At 40.0% G+C, this 17123-nt stretch overlaps 1 protein-coding gene and 1 pseudogene across 4 annotated transcripts in view; one reads left to right on the top strand and one right to left on the bottom strand.

Annotated features, from left to right (window-relative positions):
• Positions 1 to 1003: 1003 nt before the first annotated feature.
• On the bottom strand, positions 1004 to 16589 carry LOC137264970 (nitric oxide-associated protein 1-like; annotated as a pseudogene).
• LOC137265198 (pre-mRNA-splicing factor SLU7-like) overlaps positions 8159 to 17123 on the top strand; it is a 47993-nt gene continuing 39028 nt past the window's right edge. Inside the window, exon 1 of one of the 4 annotated variants that reach the window (XM_067800543.1) lies at positions 8159 to 8168. The gene's annotated coding sequence lies outside the window, so the exon portion shown is untranslated. The other 3 variants (XM_067800540.1, XM_067800541.1, XM_067800542.1) reach the window with 3 other exon arrangements.

Here is a 17123-nt window from a genome sequence, read left to right as displayed (position 1 = left end):
ACATCCCTTTCTTGTCCCCTTCTGCTCATTGGAAGAGCAGTAAGATGCCACGAGGTTTGTCTAACACCCTGTGAATAATCTGTATTGAGCATTCAAACACGCGATAGGGTGGATGTTTGGTACAGGTCAAGTCTCCTCATTTGGGAAGCAGTATCGGGCGACCTTTGTGCGACTTGTGTAAACAAGAGAATTAAACCAGTAAAGCAACAATATTTGGACACTGGGGAATAGTTTCCAGTACCGGTTTTAAATGCCATCAGGTCCTGGAGCAGTATTAGATTTGGACTTTTCAATGACACTTTTCAGGCAATCTGGTGAGATGTAACAGACAAACGACCTGGTTACTTTCTCATGAATTGAATGGTCATAATTACTGACCCATGGTGCCTCTAGGTTACAGTTGCAGGGTATATACCACAACTGTTTGAAGAACCTTTCATTGCCCTCCATAAGAGACCGTTCATCATGTTCAACATCACCGCTTGTCTTTAGTTAATTGAATTCCCCTATCTAGGTCCACCATAGAGAGGCATACATCATCAGGCTATTATTATTATGTTTTACAGATTGAGATTGAAATGCAGCAGAGAGGGTTCGGGTGATCCTGGCACAGTCAGGCTGGTCAAGCTCATCATCAGCTATATTATTGGATATTTATATAAAGCACATATCCATGCAACTATTTCTTTCTCAAGGTGCTGGTATTCATTCACATACTCATGTGGCCACCATCTGGTCATATACAAACGGATTTATGGCTTCTTTTAAGTGCACAAGGTTGCACTGCAGACTAAGGGTTGTGACAACATGGAAAGAGTCTGCACACAAAGTGGACTCTAAAGTTCTTACACCTGATCACAGGTGGGCTCAATCACAACACCTCAACCTTGCTGGACCACTAACCTAACGCTTCAGCCAGTTCTCTCACTGCATCCCCTTTTGACAATTACGTTTTATGCATTGTCTTTACCTTTAAGTCAAAAAAAAATGTCAAAATCCATGCTTTGTTAAACTTTCCGCAGGTGTTTTTATTTACATAAAAAAACCCAAAAAAAAACCAATGCTGCCACTACTCATTTGTTCACATAATGTTGATCTCTATCCAGGGAACTTTAGTTTCCGGGTAAAATATGCTGGACTTGTCTTCCTGATCCTCTTCCCTCTGAAAGCCAGAACGTTGGGCAGGAGAGCTGGTATCCTCATGTAGCAGCCAAGCCCACCAGGGGTGTATGCTAAGAGTCTCACCTCCATGTCCCTGTGGGCCATCACAGAAACCCAGCCTGAAATATACAAACATCACAGACACTATGACTGAAATATACACCCATCACACACATCCAGCCTGAAAAAGGGTACTTCTGGTACTAACTAGGCTAGTTCCTGGTTCGCTTTGAGCACGACAATTTCCTTACTTCCTGTACCAGATTTCCAGTGACAAGCATATATTTAAGAACCAGTTCTGGTTCCAAATTGTGGGACAAAATGTAATTTTCTGATTAAAATTGACATTTTATACTTAGCCTGACTCATGCTTATTATGCTTGTCGCCTTCTATCAGGACATAGTGGTACACTTGAATCCCTTGAAGTTCCCTTCATTGAGAGGTCGAAAAATCAACACTCACCCACAAGTAGTCTCCCTTTAGCCTGTGCATTAGCACACAAATCAGTCATATGACCGGCCGTGCTTGTCACTCTCTCTGAATCAAACAGCCCAACACCCAGATTTACAGTGAAATCCAGATTTTCATGAGAGGCTAGGATGGGAGGACTGACCTTATGAGTTAGAATACATATAAAATATGAATTTTAATCAGAAACTTACATACGTTTCTTTATCCTGACTCCTATATCCTGTTTTATTATGCTTTATTATGGACAGAATCCAACGGAATTGGTGATGGGTCATGCCACTTCCTGGTTTCTCTGGCTGCCTTTATTTTATGTCCTGTAACCCCCCATGGGAACTTGAAAATGGCACTGTAAACTTGCAAACTGTCAACTTTCGTTCTATATCTTAGGTGAACCACACTTGACAAACTTGTCAATGAGATTCTGCTCAGCACCTTTGAGGAACCGTTAGTTGTTATGCTACAACTAGTGGACTGAATTGGTGAATGCCAGCGACGTCTTTCATTGACGATATCTCTGGGGTAGTGTTTGGCAAACACTGTATCGAATTTCCAAAACCAGCCCTCCATAATTGTTATCGAGCAGTTTCCATGTAGAGCAAGTGTGGATGCTAGGGTACTTACTTCATATAGATTGGAGGCTTGTGGTGGCACAAGGCCTGCTGCTTTGTATGCTTATAATATAATGGTTCTCATCCAGACCAATACAGTATTCGTTGAAACTTCCGTAGGAATCTCACTTGATAACAGAATAAACAGGCACTTGAATTTCTTTCACTTTGTCTTGATGGACACAAATGTCACTTCGATAGAGTACTGTAGACAGTGCTGAGATGTGAAATTGTCTGTCAGGCTGTCCTGACAGTTGATTTTTGACAATCAAATCCCATATGAGTCCAAGGTGTACACTGTCATGATGCACTGTTTCTTGAGCATGTTCACACTCAGTCCTGCACATATATTTTTTACATCCGGACAACAGGTTGCTAGGGCAACCAAAAATAGTGTTTTCTATGATAGCAAATCCATGGATGTCCGATCTAGTGGCTAAGAAGCATCCTTTGTGAGATGTTGTAGTACTATGTTGAGATCCCATGCTGGAGCCTTGAAATTCTTTTGCTGATCTTCCAACTTGAATGAACGTAGTAACGTTAGTAGTTCTACTACTTTCAGCAACTTTATTCCAGTTTTCATAGTGATGACTGTGCTAAGCGCCGCTCAGTAAGTCACTAACGTAGATCCTTTAAATGTCTTGTGTCTTAAATGACAAAAGTGGTCAGGCACTTGAGGATGAGATGCATTTTTACTTTATCATCATATAGTGACCGAGTAGAGGTTTGTAAGGTGAACACAACAACCTTCAATCCATATGTGTAGCTGGAACGATGACGGATTTCTGAGAGCTTGCTTGGTATGTGGATGAAGTTACAGATTCAGCCATTCTAGAAGTTTTAAGGCAGGATTTCCGAGGTCTTGTAGGAGGAAACATATACACATTGAGTACCTCCCATGGTGTGCTGAGAGCGTGTGGAGCCCAGGCTTGGGGATCTGGTATTGAAGACACAAATGTCTGTAACCGTTTGTTCAACTTGGTTGCAAAAAAGTCTGTTAATGGTGATCCTAAGGTCTCTATTATGAGCTGAAATGCCACTGGGTGTATCCCCTATTCTGTTGGAGACGGCCATAGTGGTCATGATGGTACGCCTGCTATTACATTCTTTGCTCCTGGAATGTGGCATGCCTTCATGAAGATGTTCAGCTTGTCAGTGGTGAAACATGAGCTGTAACAAATTCCCTGTTTGTTGATGGAGAACACTACTGTGGAGTTGTCTGTGTGAACTCTGAGCTTGTATAGGCAAAAACACTTCACCACATGGTATTGATGTAACAAGACTGTCTACCTGGCAGTTGTGTCTGCTGTTCCACTTTTTATTCTTCACTGAAAATAAAATATATAATGTGGTTGCCATCATATACAGGTGATGTGATGAGGTACCCAATCTTCCTGAACATTGTTACTGAGTGAACGTAGAAACTAGTTTCATTGAAGCAATGTACACTCCTCCTGAAGAACCAAATAGTGTTGTAATGAACAAATAGGTAACTGTAGAGTTGATATCTTCACAGCAATGACTATACATCAAAAACTGTTAGTCTGATCTTAGTCTGGTGATGACTGACGAACTGTCCTATTGATCTCTGTACACTGTACAGGAACAATGCACATGAAAAGGTTCTGTATGTAGCTGCAAATGTAAGAAGTTGACACCATCATCTTGATGCAGGAGAACTTCATGTAATCTGTCTGCCATGTACGAACACAGTATTTGTAAGAGCCTGTGTGATGAGGATCCAACTTAGGTGCTTTCTCTGACATCATACAACATCGTTAGATACAAGTGTGCGCCTTTTCTGTCAGCAGTACATAGATCCAACATAGCCAACATTTACATTGTAACATACTTCCTGAACATGTCTGGGATGAAGTTCAACATTGTGGGGAGAAACTTGACATGATATAATGGAAGCATTTCGAGAACCTTACAGTGCAGTTGACACCTTCCTGAAGCCGCAATTTCATGGAACCTCCCTCGATGACTGCACTTGCTTTCATGGACTGTGCGTATGAGGAATGTACCTTTGTGAAACCTGCATATGTAAAACATGGTGCATTCATGAAACCTGCATTCCTGGCATCCTCCAGAATTCTACTAGTTGAGACAACTAACAAACGTGAACGTTTGTGCAGGTTCTGCTCTGTGAGAGATCATGTGTGTGTGATGGGTGACTGATGCAGGTAGATAAATTTCCCTCGAAGAGTCCTTCATTTGTCTCATGATGAGAAGTCTCGATGATAATACATCTTCCAGGTCCAGTGGTAATGACTAATCATTTCTGCAGCATCTGTATGGGACTGGGGAGCATCCTGTTCCATGTCTGTATGGAGAAACCCTGTGTTGTTGACGTCTGGTGACAGTCATCTTTTCCTGGATGGTAGCCAAGGCCGAGCTTGCATTTGTGACAGACTTTAACTTCTGCTGGCATGCGGTGAAGCCTTGGACTGTGCACTTGTGTGTATATCTCTGCGCAGGTCTTCATGAAGGTCTTCATCTTTAACTAGTAGTTGTCCTTCACAGAAGTCTTCATCCAGGTCATCATGAAGATCTTCTTGAAGACTGTTCACTTGGAACGAGTGCATTGAAGTAGCTGTAGTGCTGATGCGCTGGGCTGCTCACATTAGACTTGAAGATTCTAGAAGTCTCCTCTTCAGCAAAGTGTTCCTCCATGATTTTCTCAGCGAATTGTTAGACAAACAGGCCTGTGTGCAGCTGTAGAAACTGTAGCTGTCGCACTAGTAGTTGTAGCTGGCTGAGATGTCTGACTGAAGACTGTAACCTCCGTCAGGAGGATCAAGGGGCCATTTAAAACGTCACCAGGGACGATCTCCGAAAAGAATGACTTTGACTTCTGTGATGAATTCTTTTGGGTTGTTGTTTTCCTTCTTAACTACAGACAATCTGCTAGGGATGACATCTCGATAGGTGACAATCTCTTCTAGGAGGAGACAGAGCCTGTCACTGTAACAGAATACTGCCCCGGGGATTTTCTAGGCGATTGCCTAAAATGATGACTATCAGCAGCAGAACAATAAAAACACAACTATTGAACTCTGTAATAATTAATTTTTTACTTTTTTTTTTTCAAATGGATACAATGGAAGCTGCCCTCACATTCGTCGTCTAGGGCGATGAAGGCGAGCATGGCCAGTCATGAGACCAATTTGCATGCCAATGCAGGGGCTAAAGGGAGGCTACTTGTAGGTGAATGTTGTGTATACATCATCTACATCACTTAATCATCATCAACTTCAAGGCATTCAAGTGAGCCACTATGTTCGTATAGAAGGAGACCAGCATAATAAGCATGAGTCAGGATAAGGAAAAATTATAACTTTACAAGACCCGACCGAGAGTACAAACATTCTAGGCTGTCATTGACAGGTGTAACAGATGGCTAATTAGGGGATGGTTAGATCCAAAATTTGTTACACCTGCAAGATTATCAGTTCCTTACTGTCAACTGACAACCGTGAGACCATTAAAAAAGGTATGAAATATTTGTCACCAGGGGTGCTAAGGCCTCATGAAGTGCCATGACCTACTTAAAGGCCCCCCTATATTCGCATAATTGCTGCCACGTCACAACCCTTACCTAGGGATGAGAGCTGAAGGTCAGCAACGGCAGTATCCCATCCAATTCCAGTCATAATGAACTCGTGGCCAATCAGAGCTGGTATACGGTCCATCCAATCACTTTCGGGTGCTGGCACCTGGTGGCATATAATGCTATCCTATCATTCCTTTAAAAAATCCACTTCTGGTCAGATTGGATCATATAAAAAGGTTAGTGCGTTTAGTTTTACTCCGCTTTTTAGCAATATACCATCAACATCATGGTAAGGGACACGAGAAGCTTCACACATTTTGTCCATCTGGGGAATAAAACCTGGGTCTCCCGTGTGATAAGGGAACACACACAAAAAACCTCTACAATTTACATGCTTTGTTTCTAACTCTCTTGTCAGCCATAAGAACTATAAGAACTGTATTTCCTGAAAAATGCCTCAAGGTAGTTTGTTAACTACCACAAACATTCCTGGTACAAAAAGAAATTTTGCGTATCTATTGTTTCCCGTCAAGCGTATCTGTGAAGGTAAAATTGCTGGAGTTAACAGGTAACTGTATTTCCAGTACAGCAGACGTCCCACAGTCATGACTATCCGCAGATAAGGGGATATCAGGGTGCACTGCTTTGGCCTTCAGCGCTCATACAAACAAAACTCAACATATCAGCAATGAGTGGGTTATCAAGGAATGAAGACAGTTGTGATTAAAGTATAAACTGGACTCATTTGACTGAACAAGATTCAGGAGTGAGTGAGTTTAGTTTTACCCCACACAAGAATATTCCTGCTATATGGTGGCAGTCTGTAAATAATCCAGTCTGGACCAGACAATCCAGTGATCAACATCATGAGCGTCAATCTACACATTTGGAAAATGATGACTAATGTCAACTAAGTCAGCCGGTGTGACCACCTGATCCTGTTAGTTGCTTCTTATGACAATCATTGGTTACTGAAGATCAATTGTAACCCGGATGTTCAAAGGAGAAAATTCAGGAACACTTACAACAAAAGCTTTAGTCCCGATCTTCTCTTGATAGAAGCTGTCAGCATCGATTGTGTCCTTCACATGTACAGGGAGGTCAGGGGAGCAGTGTACCGTCAGAAATATTGACCTCTCTCCCTGGAACAACCACAGCAGCTTACGATGTGTACAATGTATATACAAGTTCAAACACAGAAAAATTAATGAACATATAAAAATATACATTTAGGAACTCATGTAGAATAAGTTTGTTATCATCTGATGGGATAACAAAATGTTTTTCAGCAGAGCACAATACTCTAAAAAGGTTAAATACTTTATATAATAGAGGGTTTTAAGTTATCAATCGAAATAAAGTAGCAGAGGTAACTGTTGTCAGATGAGAAAACCTTCATTAATCTAAAAATTCATGTGATAAAAGCCAAAGTGTCTGCATAAAAGAGGTTTGACTTAAATAAGATGACTCATATCTAACCTGACTATAGTCAATCCTGCCCAGCCCTGATACAAACAGTGTCTGTGACTGCTTTAGGACAAACACCCGTGGTGCTGAGACCACCTTGGGTAGGACGACCTTCAACTCATCGGGGGTCATAAGGTTCAGGATCTACAAGATCAGGGGGAGATGAAACAAGAGCACAATAAATCCACAAAGCATTATCTTCATATTGGGAGAGGGGCACTGTTCGTTTGTTTCAACCCAGCTGTCCAACATTAATTCCCACCAGCTGTCGCAAAACAATTTGTCAGTGCATACAAGTGAGAGAGACAAGAGACTGGGTCCTGTCAGTGAGGACAGCTAACTTGGCGACAATGCTCACACACATATGCAGATAACAAAGGGCATGTGCTCATAAAATTCTTTCACAAAAAAAAAAACAAGCAGACAAAAGTAACATTGATGCGCACCAGATACCTTTATATAGAAATATTCCTGACGTTTCAAATGGCAAACTTCATTATTATCGATTTCGCTTACAGGTGGTGTAGCAGAGGTTGTGAGCCAGTCAAGAATTGTGGGATATCATCTGGGTATCCATGGGAACCCAAAAAGTAACAAAGAGTAAAATGAACATCTCAAGATCAATGCCTATTTAATTCACGGTTAAAGGGAATTTTACCACCAAATATCTTGGGTAGGTTCAAATGAAAATGTAACTAAAGTGAGGAGCCATGATACTAACACTAGTTTTGTGTTACAGGGATAATCATGAAGACAAAGGGCAACTGTCAAAAGAAGGGCCATAACCTTCCACCACAGAGATGAGCAGAATAATCAGCTGTCTGACAAACTGATAAATACAAAGACGCAGACCATTGCAGAAAAGCACATGTATAAACTTCTTAAGGCACAAAGAGTAATCTCCCTTGACTGTGACTGGCTGGCCATGGACACATCACACACATCTTTTCCTGTACAAATTCACACTTGTCAAGCTGAAAATGTGTTTTGATAGTCAGGGTGAATGTTTCATTCACGTATGTCTCTATTAATCCAGTCACAGATGGAAACCCTTGAGAATGAAGCAGTAGTGAAATTGTAAAATGCCTAAACTGGCTAAAAACACTCTTCATGAGTGGGGAAATCAATTACTCAACATTAAAGATTTCCAATAAAGATATCTGTTAAGTATAATAAGGTTACAGTAGTGTAGCTGACGCAGATTTTAATCAGTACATGCTGTCAGAATAAAGCTGAAACTTTGGCAACTCCTCACAAGAAACAAGGCTTCAATGTTAGCAATCATGGAGTCCATGAATACCTCGGTTTCAAACATCAAGGGTGTACAGCAAATGTGAGGGTTCTCAAACATAGTGAAATGGTGTTCCATACTGAAACCTCAGTAATTATTTTTATTAAAGGATCTTAATAGTTCAAATCAAGAATTTGGTCAATGAATAGTATTGTGAATGTCTTTGATATTTTTCCATGTCCCTTCTATAAGTTTGTGCATACCAGATGCAGAATTCTGTGTAACGTAAAACCTTGATAATCCCAGAAGGCAAACAGCCTCCATATATTCCATGTTAATCCTTGGACAAAGGGATCAATAATCAACCATCCAACAAATCAACTCATAACCTAGTCAAGCATTTTGAAGAATTTCAGCCATCAAAGTAAGGAATTTGAAATTGTTAGCTGAGGAATTCAAAATGTTTTTGACCCTTGACCATTGTGACCAACCTGTTGCTGATTGACCACACCTGGTGTGTCATATGTCCATCGGCTCTGCGACAACTTTCCAAGCACAGACATGTCATGGAGTGGTCTTTCTCTGTTGTCTCCATGTCCAGACAGTTCCTGTAGGTTACCTGACCTTGACATTGAGAAGCTGACAATTTCTTGACCTTCATAACCCATGTCTGCCTCTTTCTTCTTTGCTGTTTTGTCTGCACGGATATCAGTCAGGCTGTGGTAGCCTACATATAAAAGTTTGGGTTGAGAATTGGATAAAGCATTTAACATACAATACTTTATGCTAAGACATATATACCATTAAAAAAAGTAAGGGATACTGGAAGCCAAGGGGAAACAAAAGATACAGAGAAATTACGGGAAAATGTGACAATTTATTCCATTCCTTAGGAAATATTTTATGAAACATTGTTCTACTCATAAAAATCAGCTTTGTCTTACAAACAAACCAGTACAATGTCTGCGTGATGACACAAACAAACAATGCCACAAAAATCTGACAAAATAATTCAGATAATATTTTCATCTTAACATAAAAATCAATGATAGTATCACAATCATTCGTATAATGTTAATCTTTAAATTGGACAGGATGTATACGTACCAACATGGACACTGGCATTTTGTATAAGGTCTTGTCCCTGGGTCCACTTGCACAAAGCAATCTTAGAGCTACCACTATCTCAAGTTTATGTTAGAGAATGGGAGTTACAATCATGGTTGCATGAAGATCACTTTGTGGAAGTGGACCCTGGTCTAGGAAAGGCAAAAAGAGAATGAACATTCTGACCTTGGAGTGTGGCATATTTCGGTAGACCCTTCTCATTCAATTTGGTCCTCTGCATTTTCATCTCTTCCTCATGCTCTGATCTCATCTGCTGCATCTTCTGTAAACGTTTATAGATTCGCCAACCATCAGGCTGTACAATAGGGAACTTCAGCAGATTCAACGTTGTTCCTGAAGACATTTCCACAATATATGTAAGGTGAGGACAGTAGGATGTGGACAAACTGAGAATTCAGCAGAAAGACAAAGCCAGCACTATCCCTGCATTGTGTGCATAGAAAATCAAAACACATGTCACATACAAAGGGGGTCACGATACAAGCGCCTCACCATATGATATGTATCTCAATACTGAGGCCACAATATCATACTGCAAGGGGTGTCAAGATACAGGTGCCTCACCATATGATATGTATCTCCATACTGAGGTCACAATATGATACTGCAAGGGATGTCAAGATACAGGTGCCTCACCATATGATATGTATCTCCATACTGAGGTCACAATATGATACTGCAAGGGATGTCAAGATACAGGTGCCTCACCATATGATATGTATCTCCATACTGAGGTCACAATATGATACTGCAAGGGATGTCAAGATACAGGTGCCTCACCATATGATATGTATCTCCATACTGAGGTTACAATATGATACTGCAAGGGGTGTCAAGATACAGGTGCCTCACCATATGATATGTATCTCCATACTGAGGTCACAATATGATACTGCATTTTCCACATTTTGTGCATAACAAGCAGCCATTACCTTGATGGTAATGTTGTTGGATGTCGAAACCATTGTTCACTGAAAACCTGTAAACAACTAATCCACATCATTTCTGTTATAGGTAGAGATTAGAGAAAGGACAACTACCCATCAGCCATGTACACATCACTCACTCTCAACAAGTCATGTTTGCTGTTTTGTGTAAAAAATACTAGAGACAAATGTGCTAAGACTCAATATAGTACTTGATATATGCAAAAAACACTGAATTGATATAAAATCACATGAACTGTGCATCGTATCATGCAAATCTTGCTGACTATGCACCAGTGCATCGTTGAACTGTGACATCCCTATCACATACCCATGTTGCTACAAAATAGAAGGTGAATCCTAAAGCTTGAAAGCACAACTTGCATATGATTAAAGGAGAATACAAGAGAATTTCAATATTGGGTGGGTGTGATAGATACGCTCACGTATCTACTCACAGGTGTGTTTTGGTTAAAAGTATTAAGAATGGGATCACACCACCTTCCTCACCAGTGTTATCTATTCCTATAAACAAACTCGATGAACATGGTAAGCATACATGTGTTTCACATGCCTGTCACTTATTTTTCACAACTGGTCTTTCATATGTTTGGATAGAGCAATGTGCAGGAAAAATACAAATGTTTAACAGCACTTTTGCGCAAAGAATCTATGATATATATTCCCAGATTTGGCATGAGTCTCTTTGTACATCCACAACTTTCAGGAATTACTTGACTTTCAAATCATCATTACAACCTTACACCACTAAGTGATAACAACTTGATTCGTGACATTCTGTAAATTACGTATTGCATTGCATTAGTCTAAAGTTAATTTATTGAGAAAAAAACCCATTGTACTGATGAAAGCATTCTTGTAAGCATGACATATGTATGTTGTAATCTAGGAGTTCTCGAAGATGAGTACCATCTATTATTTTTATGTGAAAGGTATTTGCATCTCGGAACAAAATAATTATAAAAGTCTGTCTGTCCTCAGTACAAAAAAAATACCCAAACCATAACTTCTGTCGCAATTTTCATGAAACATGTGTTTTCCTTTTCATGAAGATGTACATATGTTCTTCCTGTCATCACAATCAATTGTACTTTGGGTCATATAGCCAAACTACTGAAGAAATAAATTGAATTGAATGGAATCAAATTGGTGCCTCCCATTCGATTGATTCTACGTCTTCATCTTCACTGGAAGTTTCTCCTGCTCGATGTAAAATCAGTTAGTATTGATACGGTCTAACTTACTGGTAAAACACGATGTCGGGTACAGATATTATAGCTTCAGAATCCATGGTCACTGTCAAGTTATCAAATATAACCAAAGAGGAAGCCACCGGCAATAGTCACATTTGACATCATGTCACGTGATACCGCCTCTGCTCATGAACTGTTGGTGTTTTTTCCGTAACAAGCGGAAATCCAAGGGGTTTTTTCACGTTTTTACTGTGATTTTACAAAACTTATGAGAAATTTTGATACGGAAAGTGATCTTTAGAATGCGTTTTTCCATATATCAAAAAATAGTTTTACGTTAGTATTCTCCTTTAATGACTAAACTAAATGATTCAAAGTGTTACATGAATGCTTTTAATACATTCCAAAGGTGTGAATTAGTAATGATTCTATGTGGAAGCCTGGGATTTTCATTTAACCACAATGCAACAAATTGAGTGAGTGAGTGAGTGAGTGAGTGAGTGAGTGAGTGAGTGAGTGAGTGAGTGAGAGTGAGTGAGAGTATTTTTACATTGCTCTCACCAATATTCCACCTATATGGCAGTCATCTGTAACTAAATGAGTCTGGACCAGAAAATACAGTCATCAACACCATGAGCATCAATCTTGGCAATTTGGATATGATGACATTGTCTACAAAGTCAACAGGCTCTATGTCAGCACCATGACATCGACATTATACAAGAGATCTTGTTAATTGCCTCGTATGCCAAGAAGGGGTTACTGATATTCATTATAACCCGGATCTTCATGGGTATCACTACATCAGGACGCCACACGAAGACAGTCTTTCACAGGCTAAATCTGAACAATCTCCATCTCAAACATCACTTTCACTTATCATGCTTATGAAATCATGAAAGATAAAGTCTGTTTTCTAACATATGCGTAAGGATGCTGTGAGGAGAATTTGAAAGTACATGTGTTTCAACGTGATGGTACACCTATGTGTGTTTGTGTACATGAAAACATTCTTACATGACGCAAATCTTCATTAAATAAGCTTTCAGAAAATATTAAAATAATGTTTCTGTGAAAATGACATACAGGTGAAAACTGTTGTCAAAAACCAACTGCTTTTGCCTGTTGTATGTGCAAAGGAGCTGTGACTAGGATTTGTGTGTCTGTAACGAGCAGTGGGAGGAAAGTAGATCTGTTTCAACACGATGGCACACCTATGTGCCTTCGTGTACACGAAAGCATTCTTGCACAAGGTAAGTCTCCATTGACTAAGCTTTCAGGTGATATTAAAATCGTCTCTGTGTAATTGGCACATAGGTGAAAATGTTGATGAATATGACAGAAAATTTAAAACATGCACAGGCGCATCACAAGACATGTTTTGACTGAACAATGTAGTCAGGCATCAGCTACCTCCCATTAATGACTCACTTCCCCAGTCACTTCTATGTGAGACAGTTCACGCAGTTTCGAAGAGAGTAAACATGTTTCAACACAATAACAAACAGGTGTGCGTGAGTGTGCATTGAAATCTGCATACATATTTTGAATCTACGATGAATGATCTTTCAGAAAATAGTTAATTTAAGTTTCTGAAAAATATGCACATAGGTGAATTACGCTGTTGAACATTGCCAAATTTTGCTTAAGTTTTTCACATTTTTTTCAGTATTTGACTATTTCAATTATTTTCATAAAAAACACTTTTAGGCATGTTTTAGTGGGACATGCTGAATTTCTCTGTCTGTGAATGAGTGACAAGCGCATGGCAGTCACGCGAATGAGTGACCCCCTCTCATTTGTACACGTAACAGTCGACTGTCTCACGTACATGTTACGTCCCCTACAGTTTAATCACAAAACCACAGAAAGGTTAACAGTCATGGCCTGTGGCTGTTAATATACAAGCCCTGTGGCAGACAACAACAGGTACCTACCTGGCCATACTGAGATGGTGGCACGCTGGATGATGTCTCGTACCCGATCCTTGCAGTAGTCAGACTGAAGAAGGGCGTTGAAGACAGAAGACTTGCCCACATTGGTGCAGCCTACCAAGAACACGTGACCTGTAAGAAGCAAGGATGCAGATACTGAGATAGTTAAGTGAAATCATTTGATGTCTATGTATATTCTACATATCCTTTGTTCATGCCTGACTTGATAAAGTCTAAACCTCTGTAGTGTGAGTGAGTGAGTGAGTGAGTGAGTGAGTGAGTGCTTTGAAAGCCAAATTCTGTGTATTAACATGGTAACCATACCAAGCTTTACTTTGTTTAAAACAAAATAAAAAATGAAATTGAAACTTGGTAACGATTTACAAGCAGTGTGAGAGAAAAACAAAAAACCTGACCATTCTGAAAGTCATCGATGACAAAAACTTGATAAACTTCACAATGACTGCACCACCAAACTGACTGTCAGACAATCTTGATTGTGATTTAATGAGCCACCACTGGTGGGCAAACCCATCACACAGATAGCATCTGTCTCTCTCGTCCTTACGATGGTAATCAAACACTGAACTCTCACAAAACTTAAAGATTATTCAGCATGGTTACAATGTTTATGTAGCAGGGTGTGGAGTCATCCTGCCAATGACATCCTCACCATGTCAGCTTGCTGACTGGGTTGACCTTTTTGGTCATGTGGACAAGGTGTCCCATTTTGGATCAGAAGGTCTTAGGTTCGAATACCAACGATGGACTCAAAAATGTTATGGCTACGCTTGCAGGATGTTGATGTCATGGCGCTGACGTAAGGCTTGCTGATTTGGTTGCCAGATGTCACTGAATCACAACTGTGTAGATCGATGCTCATGCTGTTGATCACTGGACTGTCTGGTCCAGATTTGGTTATTTAAAGACTGCCGCCATATTGATGGAATATTGCTGGCATATTGCTGAGTGCGGCGTAAAACATAACACACACACTTACTAACACAATATGTCAGAGACAAGAAGACTAAGTGCACACTACCATGGTAACATACCTTGTCGTTTCCAGTCCTGCATCAGCTTTGTCACAAGTTCCTCTATTCCATATCCAGTTTTGGCACTGACAAGGCATACATGTTTTATGTTACTCCCTTTGTAGTTGAGTCCAGCATTTTCACACTCTGCAAACAATGTCTGTCTAACAGATTTCAAATATCCTGGTTGGTCTTTAGGAATCAGGTCAACTTTGTTACCAACAATATATAATGGTCTATTTCTTCCGATATATTTCAGAAGATTAGGAAATATGCTATTTGTAATATCCATAAGATCAACTATAACAACAACTAAACCCCTCTCATGTCTGATTTTTGAGATGATTTGTGGGTAATCATTTGCATCAACTTTGACATTCAAACATAATTCATGGTGTGTCATCAAATGGCACCTCTGACACACTGACTGCTTTAGTTCATTCCTTGTCAATGTCTTGAATTTTTCACTTGGCATGTATCCAGGAATTATGCTGTCTTGACAATGAAGATCTGCCCCACATCCTGAGCAGGGAATGTCACTCTTAGGCACTTGTGGATCTGGATGCCCTGATATTCTCACTTGTCTCTTTGTCATCTTTCTGTTTGTTGATTCAGTGTTATCATCGTCCAGTGTTATTGTTTCAACATAATATCCTTCGTCAAACATTTCATGATTCTCATCGACGTCCCCATCAATGTCAATTGTTGACATTTCATAGCTAGCTGGACTGAGAGATGCTTCTGTGTCCCACGATAATTCTTCCAACACATTTCTAAGTTCCTTCTGTGGAGGTACAGTTCTTTTCTCGATGCTTTCAGGCATTGGATCCAGATTAAATGTTTTCGCCAGCACTTGTACGGCCACCGGCACTGAATCATGTTTGTCAACCTCGCTGTCATTGAACTGCCGCTTCATAGCAAACTTTCCTTGCTTCGTAATCCGTTTGTCTTTTCTTTCACACACAAGCCTGGAATATGAAAACGTCCTTTTATACACTGATTGTATATGAAGACTTTTTCTAACGAAGGAAGGCATGACAGCTTGCCAAAGCCTCAGATACAACATCACGCTGTCACGACTGTTTCAATGTTCTTGCACGTGTAGAGAGTTACCTCCCTTCAAGTCCGGGTTGGAGGGGGGGGGGGGGGGGGAGATACACGCCCCGTACAACCATATTAAAGAAATACAAAATGTGAAATGACATAATATACATATATGCAGGAAATGATAAGAATATAATAATGCATATTATAACATTTAAGTAATTTCAAACACAAATAAATTAGTAAGCAGAAATATTACTTTTGTTCATTGACAGAAGCACTATCAGATGTTTACTTCCGGTTTTTGATAGCCGTCTAAACGATGTGAAGACGATTTTTACTTATATTTTGCGGGCCTATTGTTGACACAAGATAAGCAGGGATTCAGGTGGGCCCTTCAGGTGAACCAGAGCTCGTTGAAGAGGTGTAGTATTTTGCTTTTGATGTTTCGTGTAGCAGAACCGATAGTTCATAGACGTATGTCATTATCCGAAATGGTGAAAATACATTTAACACGATGCTACTAACTCGTTGTTTTCATGCTGCATGTGACACTGTAATTTTTCAATGGACTCTAATGGAAATCTGAAATTACATGGAACGCGAAATCTCTAATTAACATCCTGAATTCCATGACAACAACTTTGTATCTATTGGTGTCAAATATTAATGTTAGAATTTTGTTGCTGTATACTGGCGTCTCCTATTCTCGCCGTACTTACAGATACCAGCTGACAAAAAGAATACAAACAGTTCTTTTCATATGTATGCTTGTTGTTTTGAAATGAAGAGATTCCTCCACTAACATCTGCATCTATCAACTGCTTGATCCATCAAGTGTGTAATCCCACTTACGCTCGATGAAAAACATGGTCGTCCGCCGCTGACTTTTCGACGGGTCTCCTATTCTCTCGGCATAGCGAGAAAGTAACTCTATTAGGTGTAAGGGAGGGGAATCTTATTGAAAAGGGTGGGGAGAGGTTACGATTTTTCCAAGTTGGTTAGAACTCACGAATATTCGTTACATTGCATAACTTTGATAATTCACAGACGTGGTCCACGTCCATTTGACTGGTCAATGATGTAAACAACCGCTAAGTATCACGCACCTGCGATCTCTGCAGAAAATGTGTTTATCGCGAGAATTGGAGACAGCCCTATATCTGTTAGAACATGAACAGTTGTAAAGCTTATCCCGAACTTATGAAAGACAACTTTTTCTCAAATACACACCAGTGCATCCTTCTGTTTACAATATCTGTGTAAGCAAAATAGCCTGTTGAACTTTTTGTGTGACTTCCAAAAACCTATGATCCGAAAATGTCCCAAAGCAACCTGAATTCAATGT

The sequence above is a fragment of the Haliotis asinina genome, chromosome 15 (assembly GCF_037392515.1).
Source record: "Haliotis asinina isolate JCU_RB_2024 chromosome 15, JCU_Hal_asi_v2, whole genome shotgun sequence".
In the NCBI taxonomy this organism is placed as follows: domain Eukaryota; kingdom Metazoa; phylum Mollusca; class Gastropoda; order Lepetellida; family Haliotidae; genus Haliotis; species Haliotis asinina.
This window is presented reverse-complemented; position numbering and strand designations above follow the sequence as displayed.